The 26,363-nt window shown below is 38.3% G+C and overlaps 1 long non-coding RNA gene across 1 annotated transcript; it reads right to left on the bottom strand.

Moving 5' to 3' along the window:
• Positions 1-5,225: 5,225 nt before the first annotated feature.
• Positions 5,226-21,545, bottom strand: LOC105948491. The gene is made up of 3 exons (XR_001171908.3): positions 21,431-21,545; positions 21,195-21,288; positions 5,226-6,502 (listed from the first exon to the last, which is right to left on the bottom strand). It is a non-coding gene; the product is annotated as an uncharacterized LOC105948491 (long non-coding RNA).
• Between the last annotated feature and the right edge of the window lie 4,818 nt (positions 21,546-26,363).

Below are 26,363 nucleotides of genomic sequence, written 5' to 3'. Positions count from 1 at the left end.
AACAAAACTGATATCCTGGCAGAAGGAATTGTAAGAGTAAAGAATGTAATAAGTATTTACCCAATATTATATATTGCTGTTCTGCAGTAACAGTCTACCTATATACTGAATCTGTCTATCTATTAGTGATGAGTGAATCTGCCCCATTTCACTTTGCTGAAAAATTGAAAACTGCCAAAAAATCCAAAACTTTGAAAATGTTTGGCACCCCCAGTGAAACAAGAATAAAAGACAAGGATTGCTCTCCTACATGTTACCCCTGGCTGGTGCAATTTTCTCAGGTAAGTGATTACAATCACTGGGGGGTGCCTAACATTTTCGCACCCCCAGTGATTTTAACTTTCCTTCTAAAAGAAAATTCTGAAGTATTTTTATTGGTACAGGTATAGGACCTGTTATTCAGAATGCTCGGGACCATGGGTATTCCGGATACGGGGTCTTAAACCCAGCAGGATTATTTTACAACCAGTAAGGATAAATTATATCTTAGTTGGGATCAAATACAAAGCACTGTTTTATTTTTACAGAGGAAAAAGGAAATCAATTTTCAAAATCTGACTTATTTGATTAAAATGGGGTCTATGTGAGACAGGCTTTCCATAATTCGGAGCTTTCTGGATATCGGGTTTCCGGATAAGGGATCACATACCTGTATATGGTCTTGTTAAATGGTTTCACTGAAGTTATCTATGTAGTTGGCTTTTTCTACACAGTTTTGGACTATCCGAGAGAAAAAAATTCCATCTTAGGGATATCTTTATTAGGGATAAAGACCACTATCACCACTTAGTATCAGCTTTTGTAAAGTAGTCACAATCTATAAACAACATGACATGGAGTTTGGGTGTTAATAGAAGAAGGTTTTCTTTAAGAAAAATGCTAGTACATTTTGGTAAGGCCCAATGTAGTAAGAACAATAATATTCTTTAATGAAATGGCTATAGATCAAAACCCAAATACCAGAGCAGTTATTCTATGGCCATTTCCTTAAATCAGTGCTGTCCAACTTCTGCAGTGCCGAGGGCTGGCATTTCTCTCACATACATGTTGAAGGGCCGCTAATGAAAGTCAGTTTTGACCATTTCCCCTTTTTAACCACACCCATTTTTATCACAATGGTGGTAGTGCAGCTAAAACCCAAATGCTTGGTCCTCACTGCAGGGATATCAACCATCATATGTGAAAGAATTATATTATGTCATATTAAGATACCCTTAAATCCGTATGCCTACTCCTCCCCTGTGGATAGCACAGAAACCCCCAGCATATAATTACACACCTTAGGGACCATTTAATGGCTATTTACAATTGCTAACAAACTCCAAGAACAAACCCCTGCCAGGTTCACCTCCCACAGGCAGCATAGGGTAGGCAGAGTATGGCACACACAGGCAGCATAGGGCAGGCAGAGTATGGCGCAGACAGGCAGGGTAGGGCAGGCAGAGTATGGCACACACAGGCAGCATAGGGCAGGCAGAGTATGGCACAGACAGGCAGGGTAGGGCAGGCAGAGTATGGCACACACAGGCAGCATAGGGCAGGCAGAGTATGGCACACACAGGCAGCATAGGGCAGGCAGAGTATGGCACACACAGGCAGCACTCTGCCTGCCCTATGCGGCCTGTGTGTGCCATACTCTGCCTGCTCTATGCTGCCTGTGTGTGCCATACTTTGCCTGTCCTATGCTGCCTGTGTGTGCCATACTCTGCCCTGCTGCCTGTGTATGCCATACTCTGCCATACCCTGCTTGTGTGTGCCATACTCTGCCGTGCCTACGCTGTCTGTGCGTGCCATACTCTGCCTGCCCTACCCTGACTGTGTGCCATACCCTCCCTTCCCTATGCTGCCTGTGTGTGCCATACCCTCCCTGCCCTATGCTGCCTATGTGCCATACTCTGCCTACCCTATGCTGCCTACACACAGGCAGCATAGGCCAGGCAGTACATACAATGTCTGAGGTGTGAACAGGTGAACAATGTGGGTGATTACAGCCTGAGCCTGAGGTGTGAACACTGCAGGGGGTGAATAATGTGTGAACAGTACAGGGGATTGCATTTTTAAACAATACAGAGGGATTACAGCCTGAATCTAAGGTGAGAACCATGCAGGGGGCCAGTTAAGATCAGTACTGATACCATTTAAAGCTTACACAAATTTAAGCCATCAAAGCAGCCAGACAGGTGGGGGGCCACACAGAGGGGTGCCGCCAGTTGGACAGCACTGCCTTATATAGTTCCATACTAGTGATGGGCGAAATATTTCGCCAGGCATGGATTCGCGGCGAATTTCCACGCTTCGCCATTGGCGGATTGTTTCGCAAAACGGATGAAAAAATTTGCAGCAGAAAAATTCGCCGCACGTCAAAAAATTGTCGCGGGCGTCAAAATAATAGCCGCGGGCGACGAAACAATAGCCGCGCAACGAAACAATAGCTGCGCAACGAAATAATAGCCGCGGGCGACAAAACAATAGCCGCGCGACAAAACAATAGCCGCGGGCGACGAAACAATAGCCGCGGGCGACGAAACAATAGCCGCGGGCGATGAAACAATAGCCGCGGGCGACGAAACAATAGCCGCGGGCGATGAAACAATAGCCACGGGCAACAAATTTTTTTTGTTGCACAACATTTTCGCCGTTTCACAATTTTTTCGCCGTTTCGCGGATCTTTTGAAAGATTCGCGAATTTTTCGGCGAAGGGAAGCGGAACAGATTCGCTCATTACTATTCTATACACTATCCTACTATCAGTCTGACAATCCTCTTACAAAGAACAACTGAATCCACAGGTAAGCAGTCTGATTCTGAAACAGAACCAAGGAACCCCTATAAACACAAATAATAAATACTTCACTTTTATTCTCACAGAATCAAGAACAATGGTTTAGATTAATTTCTGAAACCTGAAATCTTGAGCAATATGGAGTTCCACTTTTGGGTCGCCACCCTGCCCTTAGTTTTCCCATGGTATGTACAAAAGAAATTAAAAAACCTGTTCTAAATGTTTTGTACAATTAAGAACGAATATCAGGTTACCAACCAAAGCACAAAAATAATCTTCAAAAAATCTTTTCACCTAAAGCACCATCATTTTTTAGAGATGTGTAAAAGTTAAAAACCTTTTCTTTAAAACACTGGCTGATAAATAATTACTAAAAGGCAAATTATTTTAAGGGAAAATATGTTGAACTTTAACGAGTGCTGAAAATCACATAGTAAAATGTCACGTTGTTTGTACGGAATTTTTTTTTTTTTTTTAACAAACCATTTAAAGTTAATAATAAATACTTTTACATGAATATATTTCTGCACAATTCTCTAGATGCAAGTGTTGTTGGGGTCGGGTTTAGAATAAGAAAGGTCTGACCTTTAAAATATGAACAGGGAACACAAGGAAGGATTTTATGATTTGAGCAAGAAGTTTATATCTAAACTCTTTGATGCTTTTCATTTGGGAAAAATGAAATGGTTTTCATCATTTCTGATTCATTACAGCAGCATAAGACAAAATTTAGTAAAATTGGTAAGGCATTCAGTATATATATATATATATGCATAGCACAGTGAAACTGAATGAAGTTTTATACAATCCTTCATATGGTTGGCTAGCTGTAGAATACAATTTGCTGGATTTCAATATTTCTAGTAGTTCTAGGAGAATGTTTCAAATCTACACTGCAGAAAGCAAACACATTCAATTTGATGTCATTTTTAGGAAACTCAACAGAATTTACTACCAGGGTTGGGCTGGGCTTGGTGCTCCCCCAGCCGCCAGTTTCCCTCCTCTGACACGCCACTTACGTGCACTCAGGGGAGGACGTTGGGCAGGTCATTGGGGGGGGTAAGGGTACCACAATGGGGGCCCCGGTGGGGATGCGGGGGATGTGGCCAGGGCAGCTTGGGTGTAACCAGTTAGTAAGACATGTTCTAAAGGAAAAAGGTCGTTATAAAGGCAGAAGAAGAAAAAAGGCTAGAGTATTGACTAGGTGGCAGCACACACTGCAATGAAAGTACATTATGTAGCATATTTACAAGGAAGAAATATTGGAAAAATGGATAATGAGTGAAAATATCACAACATTTTCTGATATGCCTATTTTATGTCAACTTTGGTGGAAATATGCCATTGATATATACAATAACTAATGCAATGTAGTTTTACCACAATTTGTGAAGAAATTTAACATTCTCAAAATGTGGCTGAAATTTGCCAGTTTATACCTGTTTGTAACTTTGAATGAACTTTTAGTATGATTTAGACATTGATATTCTGAGACATTTTGCAATTGGTCTTCATTTTTTTATTTGCTGATTTGCTGTGGTTTTTTAGTTATTTAGCTTTTTGTTCAGCAACTCTTCAGTTTGGTATTTCAGCAGCTATCTGGTTACTAGAGTAACCAGACAGTGGTTTAAACAAGAGACCAAAGTAGGAGTGTCTAAATAGAAAGATAAGTACATGTATGGGACCCGTTATCCAGAAACCTGTTATCCAGAAAGTTCCAAACTATTGAAAGACCATCTCCCATAGACTGAATTTTAAGGAAATACTTCACATTTCTAAAAAAACATTACCTTTTTCTCTGTAATAATAAAACAGTACCTTGTACTTGATCCCAACTAGGATATAATTAATCCTTATTGGAGGCAAAACAATCCTATTGGGTTTAATTAATATTTACATTTTTTTCAGTTGATTGAAGGTATGGAGATCCAAATTATGAAAAGATTTCTTATCCAGAAAACCCCAGGTCCCAAGCATTCTGGATAACAGGTCCCATGCCTGTAATAAAAATTAACAATAATAAAAACTATAAGAAATAACAATAAATAGATACATGCAATCACAAGAAAATCAGGAGTCCACATGGAATATGTAATATTCTGTATACAATAACAATTGTACTCATTTATGATAATTAACTTATTGATTAATTAAAACCTGATACATGCCCTTGCTGCTATTGTGATCATTTTATACATTTTACTTTTAAACAATGGTAATGGATCATCTTTTATATGGCTTGTAATAGACATTTGTAAATTGTCTTGGCTCTTGTCCACTTTTTGTCCTTTGCCAACAGGGGGAGTAACTTGTAAGTTGTTCTGTTGTATGTAGCCTTAGGGCCAGCGGAATTAGCCAGTTTCAGCCAAAAATGATTGAGCTAGTAGCCTTGTGTATAAGGAGTACATTTTTCACAAATATTTTAAATAGCAGTATTTTATGAGTAGTAGTGTGGGCAGGTTTATATTATCTATTTATTTTTATGGTTAATCATTATCTTGTTTGTTCTGCAATAAAGCAGATTTGGCATTAAGCTTTGCACTTATGAACACATTTTTTGCCAAATTCAAAAAGTGGTTTGTACCAGTTAATACTGGCTGGTATATTAGATGTCTTTCTGTAGTTTTGCTGGTTATCTAAACATATAAAGTTAATACAGTAGCTTAAATATTAGTGTATGCCTATGAGAAAGATTAACACTGAAGAAGATTTTCATTTGTAGAATTTATTTTGTCAAATTTCCCAGTATTTTCTATTAATGGTGAATTCTTTTTAAGTGACCAGTAAACATTTGTACAAGGCCTCGAAAAGAAAATAAAGTCTGATCCAAAAAAATCTAATATTCAGCTTGATTAATAGTCCTCTGAATTGCTCCAAGAAGTATGCAACTGGGAGCCGCATGTGCATACATTTACATTTAGCCTCAATAATTTGATTTACCACAGTTTACCTTTACAAAATGAAATTCTTGCATGCGAGTCTAATTTGGGCAGCTGCTTTCAGGAATCCATATCTAAAAAAAATGAGTAGGCAAAACCCCTTGCAGATCTATTAACAGTGCTCTTTAGGAAAATATCTCGCTGCGAGTGGAGTGGCAGAATCTTGGAAGATGTCCCACACTATGGCTCATTAGCTACACATAAGAGTTCCACAGCTGCCTCAACTTCACATGAGCTGGGATAGAAAAGAACTTGTAAAATGCTTCTGTGGTTACACGTTCTGTTTTCTTTAAATTATTCACAGTTTGTGAATATATAGGGGATGCTTTCTTAATCTCTGAAACAGAAAGTATTGCCCACCAGAAGCATGCCAGTATCAATGGTTTATTTATAGGCACCAAATATTTGCCATTTCCTGAGGTTTTATATTAACCTGAGGTTTTATATTCATATCTTGGAGGTTGAAAGCTATACAGTTGCAGCATAGAGAGCAGCTTCCTTATATAATTCTTCTGACAATCGATTACAAGCCCATAAATAGAATTCCTTCTATAGTTACACATTGCAAAGTAGGTCCAACCCTAATGGAACGATGGCTTCTAGCAATGTTGCTTGTTAATACATAGAAGGCGAGAGTCAGGAGACAGAGATAGAATATATGTGTCCATACAGGTGCAATAGTCAGCACCACTGCCTCCAGGCATGGTACAACCTCCAAGGAGTTTAAATGCTTTCCTTGTGCTTCTGTATAATCTCTGCAAACCACCGTGGAATCTGTTGGCTATATATGGAAAACAGAAATAATGAAGACATAAAATATGACAGCAGCAGGTATGATCAATACTACTGTGGATACAGATGGAACCACTTCTGTCTGTGTGTGTTAAAAACAATACTTCTATGTACATTTTCTTTACTCAAAAGTCTCTGTAGTTAATACTTTCATAATTCACCAATAATAAATACAATATCCCTTTCAGGTGCACATCTTAGCATCCATGCTTCAGTGGGCCTGTGAGTTTTATGTTAACCATTTTGAAGCTCAGTTTCTATAATATTAAACTAAGAAATCTTTATAATGACTTCCTTGTAAAAAGAATAAAAAGTTGGAAGCAACTAAAAAAATCATGTGTGTGTTAGTTATACAAATATTATATAATTGTAAGGGCAATGGCAGGTTTGGCACTTTGCCAGTTGTGGGAGATTGTAGATATGCACCCTTCCACATATTTGTGAATTTGGACATGTGGACAGTTGATCCCATGACTCAGTACAATCGCAATTTCAGGTGCTTTGACTGCTACATGGAGTGTGGAGGGGAACAAACCCCCCTACCTGACCTAAAGTTAGTGTTACACATAGTTTTCTTCCCCAGTCTAGATATGTAACAATTTAAATGCACAAGGCTACACAAAGGAGTAGTGATGAGCAAAGTTTTTCGCCAGGCATGGATCCGCAGTGAATTTCAGCATTTCTCCACTAGCAAAACTTCTGTGAAAATTCGCAGCAAAAAATTTTGTTGTGCATCAAAAAAAGTCACAGTTGCATCGAAAATGGGCAATGGCACATCAAAAAAAATGCGGACGACAAAAAACTGTGGGTGACAAAAAAAAATTGTGCGACAACTGCTTTTTGCGAAACAGGGCCGATTCGCTCATCACTACAAAGGAGTCATAAATGTTAGGTATCCCTAATGTATTATACGGAATAATACTGTGTATTCCATACTGTATATTACAAGGATATTAGAAGTCTCTCTACAGAGTTCGGTGACCATTAGCAATGAGCGAATCGGTCCCGTTTTGCTTCTCCGAAAAATTTGCAAAACGACAGCAGAATTCACGAACTGCGGCAATTCGCTGCGAATCTATGCCTGGCGAAAAAATTTGCTCATCACTAGTGACCATATAAAAGCACAAGGCTGCAGGCTATGTTATATAGGGAACTCTGAGTATCACTCATGTATTAGAAGGGATAACTTGTCCCCTAGTGTAAATGATAAGTATTTTAGAATTTACTGGGAGTTCTGCAACCATATAAAGACAGAAGGCCGCAGGTAGAGTTTAGGACCTCACACATGTATTACAAGGGATAATGTACCCCATACTGTAAAGTGTTTTAATAGTAGTGGACTAGCGACTGCTGTCTTAGGGGAGAGTGTTTGTCATACTGAACATAAACAGTAGGGAATTAAATAGTAAATACTTACATTTAACTTGAGAGTCGTCATTTGTTATTTTATAGGGAAAGCACATGCTGTGTCTCATAGCTTTGGCTGACATAATAAACATTCTGTTACTATACAAAGCATGTGTGCTGAGGGTAGCAGGCATACAGAATGCTTTACCAATGTACCACAAGCAGATTTCTCCATAATGGGTAACAAATATTGCACAGCCACAAACTGTACTCTGTATAGAATGACACAGCAGAATACTGCAAGTAGCCTAGTCTAGTAGGCTAAATTATAAAACTCAAGAATCAATAAATATAGTCAGCCCTAAAATAAATATATTTTTAATATGATGCATATTCCTCTTTGAAGTGGATAGATAATATATACATTAATAAAACTTGGTATTTCATCTACACGTGGCAGCCACAAAACCAAGAGCCATGCAGGACTCCAGCAGCTACTTCATCAAATTTCACTTGCCAGTGATAATTAAACAGACACTTTACTAAGGATCTAACTCAAATATATGTTTCATATTTATTAATAGCATCTGCTTCTTTACAGTTTCCAACAGATGCTGTTAGTGTAATAACTGTTCCCATCTGATTTGGCTGCTTTCAAGCAGGCTAACGCAGAAAAAAACAGTTCTTTAATAGATGTGGCACATTTATGGTGCCCAAAAACATAGTAATATTTCTCTATTTTTTAATTAAAAGAAATGTTTAAAAGATAGAAATATAACATTGATTTTAAACTATTAAAAGGAAACAAAATATGTGCTCAATAAGCAATTGAGCCAGACACTAGGTTGGTTGCATGGTCAAAAAGTTAAGACATCCATCCACCATAAATTGGTCAAACAAAAATAGGTGTAAGGACAGTTACATCAGTTCCCTTATTGTAATTTAAAACCAAAAAATCATCCAAAATGTATGTATCCAAAATGTATGTATGGCTCAAACCTTCTGTAGTGGAGGACACCCCCTTTCTTTCCATGGAAGTGGTAAGGTTATGGGCTCTATGGGGTGCAATATAGATGCTGTATATATGGATATACTGTATACTTTGGTTTGTAGAAAGTGGAAACTTTTTCTACACCCACTGATATTGCACTGTCATGCTTTGGCTTTTCTCAGACTGTTTGTACCGTTAGAATTATTTGAACAACACATTTAACCATCTATATTGAATGCTTATTAAGAAAGAGAGCACACCTTCTTATGAGTTTGCCACTTCATTTAGAAAAAAACAACCGATAAAAAACCTAATAAAACAAAACCTGTACATTTTAAAACAGACACTCATTAAAAAATACTTCTTTGCTACCCACCCTACAATAAACATAATTATTTTTGGCAATATAAGATATTTCAGTTGTAAAGCATATCTTGCCCAAAAAAAAGTATATAAACTTCCAGGATATACAGTATTCCAGAATTTGACTGTGTATTGGTATAAATGTCATTTTTCTTTGAATGCAGTGTTCTCTCTTCAGCATGCACACTAGCTAGGACTTTTTGTGCCTGCAGCACAATCATTCCCCATGTTACAAGACAAATAAAATATTCCCTTTGATGTTGCTAGAAGAAAAATACGCAGCAGCTCTAAAAAGAAGGATCCTTGCAGATCACACAAATACAATGTAGAAAGCTTCCATATTTCCGGGGAACTGAATAGGCTACAGAAATATTGTGTTCATTTTCAACCTTGCATCAAAATATGATATAATATTTTTCAGCATTTGTTGTTATTATTTTATCATGTAAAAACAGTAGTGACCCTTCTCCCACAAGCAGATAAAATCTTGAGCCAGTTCTCCCTAATTGTTAAGGGGCAGTTTATTTTCAGTTGAAAGAACTCAGTTTGCTAGAGACATTAGGGCAAATATGTCTGTATATATATAGGTTAAGCAAATGATTTTGTAAACAAACTGCTAACAACGGGTAATTTACAGATGCAGGGCAGTGTGTGCATTTTTTGGATGCAAAATGGCATGTTTTTTACCCACATCACAGTGTTTTTCCTCAGAATTCTAGCATTCTCTGCAATTGCACATAGATGAATGCTATAAGGATTGCACAAGCAGTAGTAAACATTTTCAGAGTGGAAATTGTGTTAGTTGTGGTATGCTCCATTAAATAACATAAGGGTGTGCTGTGGTGCATGTTGGCCGTACCTTTTTATAGAACACACTTTGGGAATCTTGAAATTACTGCCATATTCAGGGTTGGGGTAGCTCCAAGGTTCCCCGGGGGCAATAGGAGCACTTGTGCAAAATGCAGCAGAAGAGGCAGGTCAGACCCAGTGGCACTTTGGTTTTTTTATGGTATCAGGAAGAGCAACATGGCACAAGTAAACTTGTGGCAGTGTTTTTAAATGAGCCCTAAGGTCTTTACACCCTCAGAAGTATTAAGAACATACTTTACTGATATTGACTATACATCCCAGGCATATGTACTGTATCATAGATTTAGAGTGAAATAATACAGGTCAAGGGTTCTTAATTAGGCCTACCAATATGCAATGTCTCAAACCAGAGACTCCCTGCTATATTTAAACAAACATTTTTCATATAGCAAAATAACTGTAGCCCTACTGTAATCTTGGATATAATACCTTTCCAAAAAGTCATTCAAGCCCCTCTAAAAGCCATTAAGGGAATCTGCCAACACATCGTCTAACCTCACTTGGTTTTGGACATTTGACATAAAACAGCCACAGCTACTGAAGACTATGATGTTAGTTTATGATCGAGAAAAACATTAGCAGTTTTGTCATTTTATGCACTGGGATCATACAATTCATGATGCACACAAACAAACCAAGGCACACATACATGCTAGGTCACCCCCCAGAACTCCCTGCAGGGGCCCCCGCTACCCGCCCAATGTCCTTCCCTGAGCTTGCATATGTGAAATGCGTCAGGGGAGGGCATCGGCGTCCAGGGGAAGCGGCATCAGGGATCAGGTCTAAGCCGCCAGGGCCCACCGGGTTTTCCCCCGGTGTCCCGGCGGCCTAGTCCGACCTTGGTTTCAGTCTGTGTGCTTTGTTTTATGTGCACATTTTGTATTCTTTCATTTTTAAATGGAATTAAATAAAGAAATGTTTCATGGGGTTACTTGAGAGCAAAGCAGAAAAAAGAATTCCTCAACTTATATTGTGCCTCAAAAGTAAATGTCCAGGGCCTTGTGCTTTCATTTAAATTGCTTAAATTCCTCTGTGGCCAAGTCCAGTAAATGTACAAATGGATATACTGTACATAATCTGTAAAGTGCCTCTAAATGCACATGCATGTGGCTATGAAAAATGTGTCACAGCTGTTGTAGTTCCTTTATGTCACATTCCCTACAAACATGAATGACAATGCTGTTTTAATTGGGTAAATTTACAGCAGGTGTGCATATGGCAGTGCTTTTTATGAAGATTTATAGGGCTTTTTATTTCTAATAAGTGTTTTGTCGATCATGTGCATCAGCTTTGCACTGTCTTTTCCTTATACACATTCATACTGTTTGTCAGGCTGATAAGCCTGCTCAAGAAGAAAAGCTTTGAGGAATAAGAAAAAGAACAAAGGTTGTAATTCACAGGGGAATAAGGAATGAATCATAGCACAACTTCTTCTTAAGCTAATGGAAAGAAACTGCTAGAAGGTACATACTGTGACTTGTGATGAAAGATTCCAATTACAGGCATTACATTTTTTGGGTTCATTTGATCAAGAGAGATAACATGAATCTATTTTAAACACCAAGGTGCTCAGGCCCAGAAAGTTTAGGTGTTCTAAAATGAATTTGTTTTTAGGTTGGTCATGGCTGACATGCAAGAGCAACCTATTCCTTATTGCTTTCTGGACAATTGGTTGTATTATTGGTATTCCACTTATTAAAGGGGCCCAAACTCCTGCACAGTTTGCATTTAGATAGTTCTTTTTAAGTTACAGGGGAATTATTGCAAAATGTAAATTTAATATGGGCTTTGCCTTATGGAATAAAGGGAATTTCTAAATAAAACTGATCACACATTCTTTACAGTTTCTGAAATAGTTTCAGTTCAGTATTACCCTCTCAGTGATCTGCCTTTCTATATGCAGGAATCAGTCACATTTTGACTGACAGGTCAAACACATTGGTGTGTGCTCTGTCTGCATAGATTATGTATTAGAGCTAATTGTTCTTCAAAATAAACAACTATGACACAAAGCCTGCATGTAGAGAGACAAAGTGCTGAGGGGGTGACTTCAGAAATACTACAAAGTGTTTAAATGATTATATTTGGAAAGTTTTTTTATTTCTAGAGATTAAGCTTATATAAGATTTTAATGATAGTTCCCCCCTAGGTATATTTCCTGCTGTTTTCTTTTCTTTTGCATGTTTCTTTGTCACTTTCATAAAGTAATAAAATACTTTTTTTTTCTTTATTCATCATGGTTGCTAAAGGGATCAAAGCTTTTAAAAAGAGTTCTTTGAACAAACCAGGCTTAAGTAGACTGCACAACTTTAGTATATTTATCAAAGATAGAACTCTTGCTATCACCTTATGCTAAATACGCTGCTAAAAACTCAATACAAGTTAAAAAAATTACTTCTACAGAGTAATCATGTGCCCTTAAGGGGTCTGGAGCCCAAAACTGCACCGCATACTCAAGGTGAGGCCTTACCAGAGACCTATAAAGAGGCAAAATTATGTTTTCATCCCTTGAATCAATGCTCTTTTTTTTATACAAGACAAAACTTTATGTACTTTAGTAGCCACAAAATGACACTGCCTTGAATTAGACAACTTGTTATCTACAAAAATCCCCAGATCCTTCTCAGTTAAGGATACCCCCAGCACACTACCATTAAGTTACATATAGTTACATAGGGTTGAAAAAAGACCAAAGACCATGAAGTTCAACCCATCCAAGTAAACCCAGCACACACAACCTATACTTACCAATCTATACACTCACATACATAAACTATACTGTATATACACAACCACTAGTACTAACTGTAGATATTAGTATCACAATAGCCTTGGATATTCTGCCTGTTCAAAAACTTATCCAGGCCCCTCTTAAAGGCATTAACAGAATCTGCCATTACCACATCACTAGGAAGGGCATTCCCCAACCTCACTGCCCTCACCGTGAAAAACCACCTACGCTGCTTCAAATGGAAACTCCATTCCTCTAATCTAAAGGGGTGGCCTCTGGTGCGTTGATCACTTTTCTGGGAAAAAAGAACATCCCCTATCTGCCTATATTCTCCTGTAAGTGTTTAACTCGCATTTAAATTATTTCTACTAATGTGCATAACTTTGCACTTTTACATTAAACCTCATTTTCCATTTTGCTGCCCAGTTTTGTCTCTGCTCTGCAAAGTGCCTTTTTGCACGATTTAGTATCGTCAGCAAAAATAGAAACAGTACTTTCTATGCCCACCTCCAGGTCATTAAACAAGTTAAAAAGCAAAGGACCACAGACTGTAGATTGTGCAAACTGTAGATTTTAAAATATATACAAACAGTGCACATTTATTTGTTGGGTAACCTTGCTAAATGAGTGGATCATTCACTGTATACTGTAGCCACCTATAGTTAGAAAGTGCTTGTGGCTCCTTAGAGATTCTGGGACTGGAAATATGCACAAGATGTGGATTCAGCATACTTTTCAGACTTTACCAGCTATTTGTAAAGTTAATGACATCAAAATGGATTATACAATATAACATTAGTTTACATGTTTTCGTACATTTTTAATAATATGGTATATACCGCCTTTAAAGTATGGTGACCCCTTTTCAGGAAAACCCCAGGTCCAGAGCATCCTGGATTACAGGTTCCATACCTGTACTAAAGTGACCTAATAGAGGCTGGAAGAAGGAAGGCACAGCTATTGCAGTTAGCCTTTGATATTCTGTATTTAGAAACTGGGATAGCACAAAAGTGTGTCAGGGGGACCATTTTAGGTATGAAGTCATTTTAAAGTCAATTTGCAGAGAGAAATCATGCAGATCAAATTGGAACAGCCTGCAAATTCCACAGAATATGCTCTTACAGATGCAAATGTATTTAATTCCTACAATATTGCAATCCATTATGCAAGTAGATTCACATTACATTTTAATGTAATTCAAGCATAAAGTGCTTTTCTCAACAAAATGACATTTTCTGAATACCTCCCATTAATGATCATTGAAAAAAATCTGTTACTTTTTTTTTTAATACATTTAACAGTGCTATATCGTAACACATTGTATAAGGCTGAGCCAGTGAGTGAATCTGTCTTATATCTATAAACAATTTTTATAGATATAATATAGGTATAATGCAACCTATTTAGAAGTGCTCATCATTTGTATAACATAAAAACATGAAAATTCAGATTATTCAACTTGAATCCTTCCAAATGCTAGTAAACAAACATACCTATTATTCTTATAAACAAATATCACTGTGTTGCCTTCCTTATAGAATGAGATTCCTCATTCACTATTATAAAGATGTATAAGTATGTATGTGAAGCCAGTAGCTGACATTAGTGGTTCAAATGAGTGTCACATGACTTGTTAGTGTCACACACTTGTCTATTACAAAAAACTAATCTACCACCTGCTGTAAAATATGAGGAGATTAGAAGTCCCCTCAGAGGTCCATGACCTGTATAAAAGGACTCAGCCTAAGTAAGGGATTGTGCCTTTATATAGTCATGCACTCCTTAGTGACTTGTAATAAATTGATATTTTAGAGCATTTGTGCCTTTTTTCATAGGGGAACCCTGAAGCTGCTGCCAACTACGTCCCAGACAGTAAGTCCAGGGTTCCCATGGCTTGCATGGATGCACGTCACTTATGCTGGAAATTAAGATTGTAAGCTCTTTTGGGCAGGGCCCTTTTCACCTCTTGTATCGGTTATTGATTGCTTTATATGTTACTTTGTATGTCCAATGTATGAAACCCACTTATTGTACAGCTCTGCGGAATATTTTGGTGCTTTATAAATAAATGTTAATAATAATAAATGTTAAAAAAATTTCCAACGCGGCTTTCCACAGCACAATTGCACCCAATTTAAATTGAAGTACAAGCACAATGCCCACACCAAGCACAACTCCCCCGACTGCTATTACACTGGAATTATGGGAAAACATAGCAGCTGTGTCCGGAAATTGTACTTTGCTCACTGTGGTTAAGGAAAATTACTCCTATAATCGGTCATTTTAAACTAAAAACTAACTGAGTAACAAGAGATGAAGTAAGTATGACCTTAATTTTTTTGAAGTAATATAATGCACAATAGAATTTCCTAGGAATGACACTGAGGAACAAGATGTTAGCCTGCTCCTTAATGATAAAATACATTGCCTCCTGGATCCCCTACAATCTGGTTTTAGACAACAACACTCCACTGAAACTGCTCTAACCCGACTAACAAATGACCTCCTATCGGCTAAAGCCAAAAAACACTACTCGCTACTAATACTTCTCGATCATCTTCTCCCTTGCCTCTTTCTGTCGGGGTTCCTCAAGGCTCTGTCCTGGGCCCCTTACTATTTTCTCTCTATACCACCTCACTCGGCAAATTAATCAATTCTTTTGGCTTTCAGTACCACCTTTATGCTGACAATACTCAGATCTATCTTTCCTCTCCTGATCTCAACCCAGAGCTTCTAACTCGCGTCTCTTCCTGCCTGTCCGCTATCTCCACTTGGATGTCCCGACGTTACCTTAAACTAAACCTCTCTAAGACTGAACTTGTTCTCTTTCCCCCATCCAACGCCCACATTGTTCCCGAGGTATCTATAACGGTTAACAATTCTACCATCACCCCATCTTCCCAGGCCCGGTGCCTTGGGGTTATCCTTCATTCTGCCCTGTCCTTCACTCCTCATATCCAATCACTTATCAAATCATGTCACTTTCACCTAAGAAATATTTCCAAAATACGATCATTTATCACCCAAGATGCTGCCAAAATTCTTATTCACTCTCTTATAATATCTCGCCTAGACTACTGTAACTCCCTATTACTTGGCCTTCCCCTCCAAAGACTGTCCCCACTCCAGTCCATAATGAATACTGCTGCCAGGCTCATACACCTCTCCAACCGCTCCTCCTCTGCCATGCCACTCTGCCAATCTCTGCACTGGCTTTCCCTACCATTCAGGATAAAATTCAAACTAATGACTCTCACATTTAAAGCAATTCATAACTCTGCCCCACCCTACATCTCTGAACTCATCTCTAGGTACCATCCAACCTGCTTGTTACGCTCCTCTACTGACCTGCTCCTCAACTCCTCTCTCATTCCCTCCTCACACGCTCGCATTCAAGACTTTGCAAGGGCTGCCCCCCTTCTCTGGAATTCGCTCCCACACACTATCAGACTTTCTCCCAATCTCTCCGCCTTCAAGAGATCTCTAAAAACACATTTATTTAGAGAAGCTTACCCTAATCTAGTTTAGCAATACCCTGTGCCACACCTCTCACAACTCTGGTCATGCCTATTCCCACACCTTGTGTCTCAACCCTTACTCCTTGTAGATTGTAAGCTCTTTTGGGCAGGGCTCTCTTCACCTCTTGTATCGGTTATTGATTGCTTTATATGTATGTATGTATATCTTTATTTATAAAGCGCTACTTATGTACGCAGCGCTGTACAGTAGAATTCATTAATACAGACAGGGGGGTTAAAGATAATGGATAAATACAAAGTACAACAATAAATACAATAAATACAAAGTGCAGTTGCAATAAGAGTCAGAAACACAAGATGAAGGAGGTCCCTGCCCCGTAGAGCTTACAATCTATATGGGAGGGGTAACTAACAGACACAAATAGGCAAATATAAGTGCTATAGGTCACAGTGGGTGACATTACAGTATAAGTGCCAGTTTCCAGATCAGGTGCTCGGCGAGTGCTCGATAAGGTAGTCTTTAAGTTTAGTTTTAAAAAGACTGAGGGAGGATTCTCTCCGGAGGACATCGGGGAGGGAATTCCAAATGTAAGGGGCAGCAAGGCAGAAGGGTTTAAGGCGGGAAACAGCAATAGTAGTGGGGGGCGCAACCAAACGGTTGCTCTGCGAGGAACGAAGGAGTCGGCCAGGAACGTACGGAGACACCAGGGAAGAGATGTAGTGAGGAGCAGAGGAATGGAGGGCTTTGAAGGTTAAGAGAAGGAGTTTGTAAACTATTCTTTGTTTAATAGGAAGCCATGATAAGGCCTTTAGCAGGGGAAGGGCCTGAACTCTCCTGGATGAGAGGAGGAGAATTCTGGCAGCGGTGTTTAATATAGACTGTAGGGGGGAAAGATGGGAATTAGGGAGGCCGGTTAGCAGCAGGTTACAGTAGTCAAGTCGGGATAGGATGAGGGCATGCATGAGCAGCCTAGCTGTTACAGTAGAAAGAAAGGGCCGGATTTTGGCAATATTGCGTAAGAAAAAGTGACAGGTTTTGACAGTGGTGTTAGTATGGTCAGAGAAGGAGAGACTGGAGTCAAAGATCACCCCCAAACAACGCATGGAATTGACAGGGTTGATGAGGGTGCCTTCAATAGAGATAGAAAAGGGGGGAGTAGGACCAGGCTTAGGCGGAAAGATCATTAGTTCAGTTTTTGTTAGGTTGAGTTTGAGGTGGCGTTGGTTCATCCAATTGGAGATAGCCAGGAGGCAGTTAGAGATTTGAGTCTCAGTTTCAACTGTTAATGAAGGGGTCGAAAAGTAAATTTGGGTATCATCAGCATACAGATGGTATTTGAAGCCAAATGAACGGATAAGATCTCCCAAAGACAGCGTGTAAAGGGAGAACAACAACGGCCCAAGTACAGAGCCTTGGGGTACCCCCACATTAAGAGGAACTGGAGATGAGATTTTGTTAGCGTAGGAGACAGTGAATGAACGGTTAGAGAGGTAGGAAGAGATCCAGGATGCAGCCTGACTACGGAGACCAATCGAATGCAGAATTTGCATTAGGAGGGAGTGGTCAACCGTATCAAACGCAGCCGATAGATCTAGGAGGATTAGTACAGAAAAGTGACCACTGGCTTTGGCAACCTGAAGGTCATTCGTAACTCTGCACAACGCTGTCTCAGTAGAGTGCGCAGGTCGAAAGCCAGATTGCAGCGGGTCCAGTAAATAATGTGCATTAAGGAAGTTAGTGATACGGGAGAAGACAATGCGCTCTAAGATTTTGGAGGCAAGCGGTAAAAGCGAGACAGGACGGGTCCAGCGTGGCCTTTTTGAAAGAAGAGGGGAAACTTCCAGAAGACAGAGAAGAGTTGAAGATGTGAGTAAGAGCCGGAGTAAGCTCAGCAGCACAGTGTTTGAGAAGAGAAGAAGGCATGGGGTCTAGAGAGCAAGTGGTGAGTGGAGCCGACAACAGAAGCCGGGAGACTTCAGAGCCAGTTACGGGACCAAATGAGCTAAGACATGCAGAGGGGGGCTGAGGAAGGAGGAGCTGGTTAGTATTATTAGAGGGGGGAATTTGATTGCGGATGGACTCCACTTTGTTCAGGAAGAAATCAGCAAAGTCCTGGGGGGAGTGCATAAAGTCAGGTGATGGAGTCTGCGAGGGACGCAGAAGGGTATTGAATATGGAAAATAGGCGTTTTGGGTTGGATTTATTACTGTTTATGAGGGTGTTGTAGTATTCCTGTTTAGCCTTCGACAGGGCAGAATTGAGGCAGGCTAATAGGAATTTATAGTGGATAAAGTCTGCTTGCGTACGGGATTTCCTCCACATACGTTCCGCAGACCTCGCACAGGAGCGTAGGAATTTGGTCTGCACATTCAGCCAGGGGCGGGGGTTTTGCACCCGAGTGCGCTTAGGCTGAAGGGGTGCAAATGAATCAATAGTGGAGGCTAGTATTCTGTTGTACTTGCAAACCAGGGTATCAGGGTCAGACAACTCATTGAAGGAGGAGAGACTGGACCTGAAAGAGCGAGCTAAGGCCGGGAGATCTACGCCACGTATGTTACTCTGTATGTCTAATCTATGAAACCCACTTATTGTACAGCGCTGCGGAATATGTTGGTGCTTTATAAATAAATGTTAATAATAATAATAATAATTGCCCCTATATGAGAGGAAACTGAACTCAAGCAATTTAAGTGTCTCACGTGCAAAAAAAGAGACTGGATTCTAAATAATGAAACAAGGCATAGTCATTTAATGAAACATGCCACAGCATTTAATATGAATATTTCTGTTAATGATGTTAACCCCCCCCCCACAATTATAGCACAGTTTAGATGCCCACAATCAAATACCTTCTCATATGTTTTCATGTGACATTTTGAATAATTTATTCCTTGAGTGGTGTAGAATATGCTTAGAATAAACCAGCTGCACCTATGAATTGCAGGGATCTAATAATGGAAGCACCAAACTATATTTCAAAGGATGAGCTCTTCTTTGCTTTTAGAATAGCCTTTTTTCTTGAAATACTGCTCTATGGGTTTTGTATACATCATAGTGAGATCTTACCCCATTGTACAAGAAGTAAAGCCTCGGGCAATTTGACCTACTATAATAGTTTTGGCGATTGGGAAAAACATGGAATGCATTTGATTCAATTCTAGTTTGTATGCACAGTGCATGAAGTATGTTATGTAACATGTCCATACTGGGGGATGTACAGTATCTATATATGCTAGTATAAACAAATTTAGATTGCTTAAATCACAATTAACATGTAATACACTCTAGGCATTAACTCTAATACACTATTAAGCTATTAAAGAAAAAAATCATTATATTTGCTCTCATTATATGTACTCTCCAGTACAGATCCAGTATACTGTATTCCTTTCATCACACACACTAAAAGGACAAGGAAAGGTGGATTCACCCAGTAAATCCAATAGCTATTTTTTTCTGGGTCAGTGCTCAGGGAAAAAAATGCATTACAAATTGGCAACAAACGTCAGCTTTACAATTAAATATGGACAATAAGTAAGAAAAATAAATTGTGAAAAGAGCATTGCAATCCTGCCTGGAATTTAACATTTTTTGCAGATTTTAGGATGTCAAGAGTCTCAAAAAAAAATATGAAATTAAAATATAAATGTATAAACATATATACACACATGGCCTAATTATTTCTCATAATACACGTTCACGGGCCAGATTAAATGTAAAATGACAATGTTATACAGTGAAAAGTATGGAGCCTTTAAGCAAACTGTAGACCATAAAAATCCTTTGGAGGATCACATTGGGCCCATGGGTCCCTAGTGGGACAGCCCTGCCTTTCATCATCGGCCATTTTGCATGATTTCCATGTTTCAAATTCTGATATTTTTTACAGCTTGCCAAGCTTTCGAAGGTCAGCTGGAGGCACAAAAACAAATTGCTTCAATCATAGGAAAATAATGTTGGTAAGTGACACAAATCAAGCAGTTTTCTGATGCTGGAATTTCATCTCTTCACTGAGAATAAATACAAATAACTGCAATACTGGAATATATGGACACCCTGGATAAAGTTTGTAAAAGCTTTATAAGTTGACACCATCTTGTTTTTAGATAATGAGCTAAAGTGTTGTTTATCTGATCACTTGTTGAGAGTCTGCTATGATAACTGCTATGATTGTTCTGCCATGACCTCATGATATATTGGTTAATACACGCTTCAATTTGCTAACCCCCTCCCCTGGTTTTTTCCTTCTGTACCCCTTCCCTTAATGAAAATTAAAAATAAATACAACAACATACAAATAACATAAATAAAATAACTCTCATCAGTGATTATTACTAGTTATGAGTGAATTTTTCCTGTTTTATCTAAAAAATGAGCAAGTACTGCTGAAAAATTGGCAAAATGTGGCTATAGCTCGTTTTTTTGATGTGACTTTTTTCCTAAATCAGCAAATGTTTGTCATGATGAATTTTGAGGCAGTTTCTGGAAAAAAAATTTAGTGAATCCATGCCTGGTGAAAAAATTTGCTTATCACTAATTATTACCAAGATAAAACATTAACTTATCTAAGGATGTTCTGGGTTGTTTTCCTCTGTTATAGATAATTAAAGAAAGCAAATTATAAAATAGTATTGTATAGTATGTCTGATCTCACCATGCTGCTATCCATAGTTATGCTCTGGAATAGAGTTAACCCTCTGACAAGGAGCAACCTGACATGACCCACCCAATTTGGCACACGGCAAAAAAAATTTCCTCGCAACAAATTTTTCTGTAGTGAATTTTCACTGAAGTTTCACGAAACAATTCGCAATGGAAAAATGCGGAAATTCACTACAAATCCATGCCTGGCGAAAAAATTCGCTCATCACTATTCATTAAATCACAGTGCTTACTTACATGGCTTCTGCTGTTGATCTATCTTGCAATATGCTTAACTTGGGTTGCTCAGCACACAGGCTCCCTCCTCCCAACCTCACACCTGAAGTATTTCCTGACAAGATCAAACAGCACAGACATCAAGATAAGTGATCATTGGTTTTATTATTATAAACAGCTTACAACTATAACCACATTTAAAGCATTTGAACTCATTTAATACCATTGACGGTTCTGGTTCAGCTTGATTAACTTACTTTATCCACTGTACAGACTCAACAGACTCAGTTCTTCAGAATCAGCATTAGAGTGCAAACTGGGAGAACTGCTTAACAGGCTCAACTATAAACCAGACTTTAGATGGGAAGATTTAAGATGCTAAAAATGCAGGAAGAAGAAGAAAAAAAAAGTTTTAGTCCTTGTTAAGTTTAATTATAGTAAGGGAAAACCTCTTTTTAAAAGCATATTCTTAAAATGTTAGCTATAATATATTTGCAAGGCAGCAGCCACAGGGGCAAACAAAATTTTGAGCTGTATTAAAAGGGGCATCAATTCCTGGGAAGAGGGGGTTATTCTTCCACTTCACAAATATATTATTGAATTAGAGAAGGTCCAGAGAAGGGCAACTAAACTCTGGAAAAGAGGCTCTTAATGGGTGATAAAATAACTATATATAAATATATTAGGGGATCATATAATAACCTCTAATGCTTTATTTACCAGTGGGTAAAGAGGACACCCACTCCGATTAGAAGAAAGTAGGTTCCGTCTAAAAATTGTTACAGAGAGAGCTGTGAAGCTGTGGAATTCTCTCCCTGACTCATACTGGCTGATACATTATATAACTTTAAGAAGGGGCTGGATGGATTCTTAGCAAGTGAGGGAATACAGGGTTATGGGAGATAGCTCTTAGTACAAGTTGATCCAGGGACTGGTCCGATTGCCATCTTGGAGTAAGGAATTTTGTCCCCTCTGTGGCAAGTTAGAGGGGCTTTGAATGCTTTTTTTCCCTTCCTCTGGATCAACTAGCTGTTAGGCAGGTGACATATAGACATAAAAGGTTGAAGTTACTATGTTACTATGTTATATTTTGGTTCTTTCATAAACCTGTTTACAATAAGGTTATCAAAGTACAAAATTACATCTTAATGTACAATAACAGGTATCCCTGCAATAATAAAAACCTTTCCAAGGCTACACTGCCCAAGTATTCTGATGGGTTAGCTGATCAGTAAACCAGGTCTCAACCTAATAAAATCCATTCATCACATGTTGAGGTGCTAGTTGCTAGTACAGGTATGGGATCCCTTATCTGGAAACCTATTATCCAGAAAGTTCAGAATTACAGAAAGGCTATCTCCCATAGACTCTATTGTAAGCAAATAATTCTAATTTTTAAAAATGATTTCCTTTTTCTCAGTAATTATAAAACAGAACCTTAATCCTAACTAAGATGTAATTAATCCTTATTGGAGGCAAAACAAGCCTATGGGGTTTATTCAATATTTAAATGATTTTTAGCAGACAAGTTATGGGGATCCAAATTATGGAAAGATCCCTTATCCGGAATACCCTGGGTCCCAAGCATTCTAGATAACAGGTCCCATACCTGTATAAGATTCTCTTTAGTTTGGAACACTGGCAAATATTTATTTTACCAACAATAGCTTCTTACATACCTTACTAGCAATCGCATATAAGAAATGACTACAGCAGAAAGTGTAGGCAACTTGCAATGATCTGTGCTACTATGAAAAGATCTTTGTAGCTGTAAATCACTTTGATTGTTCTGCCTCAATGATCTGTTAGGAGCTATGGATGTTTTTACCACTTATTGATTAGCTGATTACAACTAAGCAATATGGGACTGGTGGGATTCTTTATCTGCCAATTATCTAAAATGTTGATCTGTCTGACTTAATTCAAGTACGTATTTTAATAATATAATTGTAACACTCTGGATCTATATAAAAGAGCAAAGCTATCTGGATTTATAAAAGAGCAAAGTTGTATTTCTGGGTAAGTGTAGTACTTTCCTATCAATTTGTATTGTAATTACATGTATTAAAAAATTATTTTAGAAAACTTCTCTGACTGTTCATTGTAATTATTACATTTTTAACAATTTACCTAATTTATACTTACCCAGTGTTTTTTTTTTATCTCCAAAAAGTTTTTGATAGCTTTAAAGCAGTCACATATGCTTTTATCAAATTTGCTCATTATTCAATTAGATATTGTGAAAAAGATTTGAGTATTGATTAGCGAATCTGTCCCATCTGACTTCGCCGAAAAATTCAGAAAAGGATTTGTGAATAAAATTTGTCACACATGTCAAAAAATTGTCACACACGTCAAAAAAAAAATGACGTGCTCAACAATTTTTCTAGATGTGTGACAACACACTGATCTGTGAAACGCCTATTTTCCTTACAGCCGTCTACCATAGACTCCATTTTTCTCTGTAAAAATTAGAAGTTCTCTTTCTCAACCTGCAGCAACTGCCATTTCTACTTGCATAATCCATATATTGGTTAAGAAAGAACCCTGAACCATGTTAATAAAAGAAGATAGGAAGATCAATAAAAAAGCAGCAAACAGGTTATTTACAGCATGTATAAAAGAGCAGAGTAGTTGTAGGGATTTTTCTGATCTCCAGTGTATTTTCCATATACAGGTATCGGACCCCTTATCCGGAAACCCGTTATCCAGAAAGCTCCGAATTACGGAAAGCCTGTCCCCCATAGACTCCATTTTAATCAAATAATTCAGAATTGAATTTTAAAACTGATTTCCTTTTTCTATGTAGAAATAAAACAGAACCTTGTAATTGATTCCAACTAAGATATAAATAATCCTTATTGGATGCAAAACAATCCTATTGGGTTTAATTCATGTTTTATTGATTTTTTTGTATACTTAAGGTATTAAGATCCAAATTACGGAAAGACCCCTTATCCGGAATACCCTTGGTCCCGAGCATTCTGGATAATGGGTCCTATACCTGTATTAAAAAGACCCACTGAAAGTCTGGAGCCTTTTAAATTCATAACACTGTTCAAGTGATAACTATACCTGTTTAATTTTAGTCTAAAACTGTAAAAACATAATTTATTTAAGAAGGGAATGTTATTTTAATGGTAAGTCTCCAAGGATTCTGGCATCATCATTAGCTATCATTATTTATAATGACGTGACTGAAGACCCAACCCGCCTAACATTAACTTGAGTTTCTTGACTGACTTCTAAAGCTAATTTGCTAAATTCTAACAAGTAGAAAGAGTGAGAGAAAAGCATTTGCCTTTTATCTAAGTTCATAGAGCAACTGCGCATTTGCAGATAAAGGATTACATGCATTTTCATAATTTCTCCATTAGCTTACAGGACCAAAAAAGTACGACAAGTGACTAACAATTTCTACTGAAATAAAAATGTCAACTGAAAATGTCAAGCATTCTATTTGCAAATTACATTTTCTGCAACCCACTGCTTATTAAACGTATCTGCTTTCATTTTCCCTCATATAATTAGGTCTTCACAAAGAATATACCTAAACTAGTATCAGGATTGATCCCATAAGCCTAATAATGTGCAAGTTGAGGCATCCCAGGGGGTCACTCTTGTACCTCCCACCATCTGCTCCTCCTGTATGCAGCACTGCCGAATATAGGGAACAGTTGACACTTTCAAAATAGACATATTGTATGGATAATAATAAATCTATGATTGGTACTGTTTTTTAAGCAGTTGTGGCATTTAGCTAAGCTACATACTTATCCTATAGCACGCTGGAGAAGATCTTATTTTATGACATTACCAAGTGATGCATGTGAGTAGTTTAGAAAAGTAAATTCAAGTAAACTCTTACATAGTCTATGGGGCAGATTTACTAATCCATGAATCCGAATCCCGAAAGGGAAAAAATCGTATTGGAAACAAAAATTTTGCGACTTTTTCTTCGCCGTCGTGATTTTTCGTATTTGTCGCGACTTTTTCATCGCCATCGCGACTTTATTGTATTTTGCGCGACTATTTCGTCGCCGCCGCCATTTTTTCGTATTGAGCAATAGTAAACAGTGGAAAAACCAATCCGATTTTTTCCGCGACGGCAACGAAAAAGTCGCGGAAAATATACAAAAAAGTTGTGACGGCGACGAAAAAATCGCAGGACATAGGAAAAAGCCACGAAAAAAGTCGCAAAAATACCGATCATTACGAAAAAACGCATTCGGATGCCTTCGGACCGTTCATGGATTAGTAAATCTCCCCCTTTGAGTTTAAAAAGATTAGTCTAACAAGGGCAACCTTTGTGTCTAAGCAAAACTTTCAGAGGAAGGCAAAATATCCCATCTGAAGCCTCTCTAATTTGCCTCCATGTCACTCCAAGAACTATCCCTTGATCAACTTGTTGGTCGGACAGGCCCGTCGTTGGTGGCCATACAGTACACAGACAAATAAGTTGCCGAATCAGTCTAAAGGACCAATATCAGCAGCTGAAAACAGCCCATGTGTCGCCTCCTTAAGTCCCTCTTCTATGGACTTCAGCTATTTCATTAATATCACTTTAAGCACTGAATACCAATACAGCACAGCAAATTCTAGATGGGGCCTTTCCAGTGCTTTGTAAAGGGCTCAAAACTCAATACCTTGTTTATCCTTACAGCTTCTGACTGACACATTTTTATAAACAAACAACCCCAGGTCCTTCTCCATCAAGGATTACATTTAACATATATAACCTTACATTTAGCAGAATTGTGATTTAGCTGCCCAGAGTTCTAATTTGCCCAGACCCCCCTGCAATGATGCTACATTCTGGGTGGACTTTATTGCCCTGCATATATTTGTGTCAGTACAACAAGGGTTGCCACCATAGACCCTGCAAAACCAAACTCAAATGAAACCCTCTTTCTGCATGACTGTTCATAAATCAGATTTGAGGAAAATTAGTGGGATGTTTTAAAATTCAGGACTTCTTAAATGTTTTATTTAATATGGAGCTAAAATTATTTTGTCTCCACATTTGGGATTAGTGTCATTGGGATATAGTGCCAGTGTGGAAATAACTTGCAGATCCCAGATACAGTGGTGTGGAAGCTTGAAAGGGGATATAACCAGTAGTAATGTCGCATCAAGCTAGGCAATATTGACTTCTCTACCATGGATGAATCTACAGCATGTTTCTATAGT

The sequence above is a fragment of the Xenopus tropicalis genome, chromosome 3 (assembly GCF_000004195.4).
Source record: "Xenopus tropicalis strain Nigerian chromosome 3, UCB_Xtro_10.0, whole genome shotgun sequence".
In the NCBI taxonomy this organism is placed as follows: Eukaryota; Metazoa; Chordata; class Amphibia; order Anura; family Pipidae; genus Xenopus; species Xenopus tropicalis.
Note: the sequence above shows the minus strand (reverse complement) of the source record. Positions and strands in the feature narration are given on the sequence as shown.